At 38.6% G+C, this 4,401-nt stretch overlaps 1 protein-coding gene across 1 annotated transcript in view; it reads left to right on the top strand.

The window, feature by feature from the left end:
• Positions 1-2,668: 2,668 nt before the first annotated feature.
• LOC127750337 (uncharacterized) overlaps positions 2,669-4,401 on the top strand; it is a 16,875-nt gene continuing 15,142 nt past the window's right edge. The window contains exons 1-3 of the mRNA XM_052271793.1: positions 2,669-2,772; positions 3,461-3,612; positions 3,812-4,035. The gene's annotated coding sequence lies outside the window, so the exon portion shown is untranslated. The remainder of the gene's footprint in view (positions 2,773-3,460; positions 3,613-3,811; positions 4,036-4,401) is intronic.

Raw genomic sequence — 4,401 nt, 5'->3', positions numbered from 1 at the left:
ATCCAACATAGGGCAGTAATTATTGAATGAGAAATTCATCGTCACAGCTGCTGCAGCAGACGACTAGACGACCGTTTTGTTTTATGTACCTCACCCCCTCGTTACTGAAGCTCTGTTAATCCTTCTCCACGCACGTTCCGATTACACTCAGCGTAAACAACAAATTTACAGTACATCCTCATCGCATTTCGGGTATTTTTTAAAATTTATACATTCGATCGCTTTGATTTTGATGCATCAGCTGATAGGCGAGGGCAAGAAGAAGACAAGAAAGACGAGCAGACGACGAAGCAGAAGGCAGAGGTCAGCGGGCAGTGAGTGAATCAGCTGGTGTTATTGTATTGAACACAGGTGTCTGCCGTGGCTTGGTTTTATTTTAATCGGTAAACATCAAGAATTGATAACGATCGTTGCGTATTCCATCATCAAATTGCAGTAAAGTAAAATTTCACTCTTGCGTCAGACCAACCAGAATAGTTCCGCCCGGACATATCTTTTAAGTATTCCTAACAACGCTTGCAAGCATGGTCGCTCAGCCTGAAAAGTAGCATTTCGGCTAGTTTTTTGTTATCCTCAGAGCAGAGTGTCATTCTGTGTTCACAGTAATTCCAGAAAAGGTCAATATCATAAATAATTCATTGAGGCATGTTAATGCCACACTGCTACATGACCTCACTGGCTCTAACCATCATACAGTCCAATTTCTGACCTCATAACCATAAGATAATTCACCTTTTGAAACAAGAATCAATCTCTCTGTGGTCTATGATTGTTATGTGGATTAAAGTGTCTCGTTTTCTTTTGTAAAGATAGATGTTTCGCTGTCCTGTTGGTGGTAAAGAGAAGAGGTGGAATGTGATGATAAGTTTGTCAGAAGTGAGGTGCACATCTACTCCGAAGAATTCGCAACATTTATATCCAAGTGAGTAAGCGCCACTTAGGAGTGTAGTTATTTTACTATAAAATCTTATATATTCTTCGAGGAGAACAAAAATATACCAGTCATATTCTTCCAAAGTATCAAAAGTGAAAGTAAAATTTAACATGCAGAAAAAAAATTGAAGGAAATTAATTGCTGTGACAAAGAATTCATGCACCAATGCTATAAATCTGCCTTAATAATTAACATAAGTGAAAGTAACATTCATACATGTGTAAAATAAGTTTACAATATAAAATTAGTGCCTCTGACTAAACTTCATTTGTATCAAATCTGCAATAAGAGTGGAAGTGAAATTTATACATGCTTAAATTAGATATATAAAGCTATAAATTACCCTGACAGTAAAGTTCATAATGTAATAAATAGATTTGGAATGGGCACATAGATGTAACAGAAAAATACATGGAACAATCAAATTAATAATGGGTAATACTAATGCATAAGCTTGCAGTATTCAAATGAGGCACACTGGGTAGTAACTTTTAAGTAGTAAAATAAATTCATTTAGACATGCAATATTTCTGACTAGAAAAATCCTATTAACTTCCTTTAACTAATATATACTTTGAATAGGTAAACATTTTATGAAAATAATATTTGGTGCATACTAGAGTAAATAATTTGGTACATACTGAATACGATATAAAATAAACTAAGTAATAGGAACATTACACCTGACAGCGGGTAGAGCTCATTCTGTTGGGTCGTCATCCTCTTCCTCCAACTGCAGGGGAGGGGATTGAGGATGTAGCTCGTGAACTGTGCTACTCACAGGAAGGTTCTGGTAGAAAGGGTGGAACTCTTCGTTTAGGTAGCAGAGTAAACTAATCAAGTCTTTCTTCTTTTCCACAGAAATTGGCTGGGATGCTGGCAGTGTTTGGAGGCATGGAAGGAGTTGCTTCAAGCGGTCACCTCGGACTCCTCTCCTCAAGAAGCTGAGAGACCGGAATTCTGCATCTTCACAGAATGATGACTTGACCTGAACCATGCCCATGTTGTTCTTGCAGTACTTCCACCAGTGAGTATCAAGATAACTGAAGGGTTCCTTGTCTGTACATTTGTGTCTTCTAATTAGCTCTTCCTTGGAAAGAGAAGCTACATCGTAGAATGATGTGACATGGGTGACCTTAAATTTTCCATCAGGAAAGTTTTTAGGATCAGTCCTTCCAGCCTGTTCGACGGCTGTGTACCATTCATCAGGAACATTGATTTTTTCCAGACGTTTCTTATATTTTTCAATAACAGCATGTTTCCCATCTACTTCAGGCATAAATGTATGCCCAGGAATCAAGAAAATATGATTGATCTCCTGTAGTGAAGGGTGCTCTTGTAAAGCGATGAACATCATCATACATACAGTGCTGTTACGATTTTGTCCAGAGCATCAATCAGAAAATATAGTGAGCTTTGTCACTTCATCTGGAACACTTTGAAGTATGTGTTGCAGAAGGCAGGTGGCAATTTCATTACTTCCCCGGTTCCCCTCAACCTCATTCCACATGTAACAGTGGGTGAGGCCTGTGCTGCAATCATGAATTGTGAAGTTGAGCACATAGAGTTGCCGGGAGTAATAAATTTTCTTGCATTTTAGATAGGGTGTGGGCAAACACTGTTGCAAGTCCATTACTAGAACTCTTGATGTTGGATTTTCTTTAGCAGCAGCCTTTGCTTTCTTCTTTAATTCATAAGCCTTTTCAGATTTTCTGATATGCATTTCCTTTTCAATTTTCAGACTCTTCCGTAAATCATCTCCTGCATCTTTGATGGAGATTTCAAGGGAATCACAGGTATCACAGCCGTCTGTCTGTGGGGGATGAATTTTCAATCCGGTAAGTTTAAATAGTTTAGTGTATGTTGACAGTGATACAGCCGGGTTGTCTGGTTCTTGCTGATACAGTCTGTACATCTCTGCCACTGTGAGGTCTGATCGTAGATATTTTTGATCATTGGTCTTTGACCTACAGTAGTGGGAAACATAGGCAGGGAAGCTTGCAATGTGCCTGTTTACAGCCTCTCCCTTACCTGTGTTGACAAGAGCATGTGGAGGCACCTTTTTTCCTCTTTTGTCATCAGGGGTGATACCTGAAGTAGAATCTTTTTTTGCATCCGCAACACCCCTGATGAAGCGATCTGTTTCACCAAGAGTTCCCCTCATGGTGGACCTGCACACTTTTTCCCTCTTCCCATTTATTTCAAGATAGTAATTGTTTGATTGGTTCTTTTGTCTCTTCTCATTTCCTTCCCTGGATCTTCTTCTCTTCACTTCTTCTCTTTCTATACGAGCTGCCACATAAGCCCTTCTCTTGTTGTGGCTCTTTTGCTGCCAATACTCTTTAAATAGTTTTTTCCCTACTTGAGGGGGGACTTTCTCATGGCAATAATTTCGCTTGCACACATGAGCTCGTTTCCATTTCTTCCGTGCCATAACCTTTCCTGTACGTGTTATGTACTGCTTTCCTGAGTCACGCAATAATTTCCTCTGCCTCTTTTTCTCTGTACTTGTTACTTTTGTTGCAGAGTTGTCAGCTGTTGGACCTGTACCTGGAAATAAATAATCATCAATTTTACTAATATAATCATAACTTTCAACCATTCCATGTCCAGAATTTCTCTGTGAATTCAATTCAAAAATGAAGAGAACATGGAGAAAGATTCCAAAGAATAGAAAGGTAAAAAGTTTGATATTTAACAATAATTACAAAAATTCTTGCTTTGGGAACAACTTACCCTCAGTTTCAGAGTCACTTTCTCCACTCTCTTCATTACTCTTGTCTGGATCTGGATCATCTTCATCTTCATCTTCACTCTGTGTGTGATCATTTGTTTCTTTATTTTGGCCTACTGTCTGATTTTTTCTTCTGTTTACAGGGGACTCCTCGACGCTTTCTTCCTGCTCCTCCTCGCCACTTCCTTCCTGCTCCTCCTCACTCTCAGAGTCAATCAGTTCTAAAACACAGATCAGTGATACATGATTTATTTTGTGATGAAGAAAATTGCACAGTCATAATTTTCATTATATTTGAACATATCAGGAAGATTGAAATATGAAATTCTGCAACTTTTGCCTTAAATCTGTCTGCATTTAACAATTGGTAAGCCTTGGACACTAAGACGTACCTTGGAAGTCGCTTATTGAACTTGAGTTATCTTTACTATCATCCGATTCATCATCACTATCTGAATTGCTTTGGTCAGAGTCAGCCTTTGCTTCGTTGGGCCTTTGAGAGACACTTCTTGCTTCCCTTTGAGGATTTTTTCTCTTACCTATAATCAAATACGATAAAACATTAATTGTAACTGATAGCTAATCAATAATATGGTGGCTTGAAGCCCAATGAAGCATGTTCTTACTTTCTGATACAATAGGTGTTTTCTGTTTCTTCTGCTTAGCTTTTCCTCCCTGGTTGTTTGCCTTCTCAATTATTGGGGATTTAGGTAGTTCTGAAACTGTAGGAAAA

This window comes from Frankliniella occidentalis, unplaced genomic scaffold (assembly GCF_000697945.3).
Source record: "Frankliniella occidentalis isolate FOCC.00 unplaced genomic scaffold, Focc_3.1 Scaffold173, whole genome shotgun sequence".
NCBI lineage: Eukaryota > Metazoa > Arthropoda > Insecta > Thysanoptera > Thripidae > Frankliniella > Frankliniella occidentalis.
This window is presented reverse-complemented; position numbering and strand designations above follow the sequence as displayed.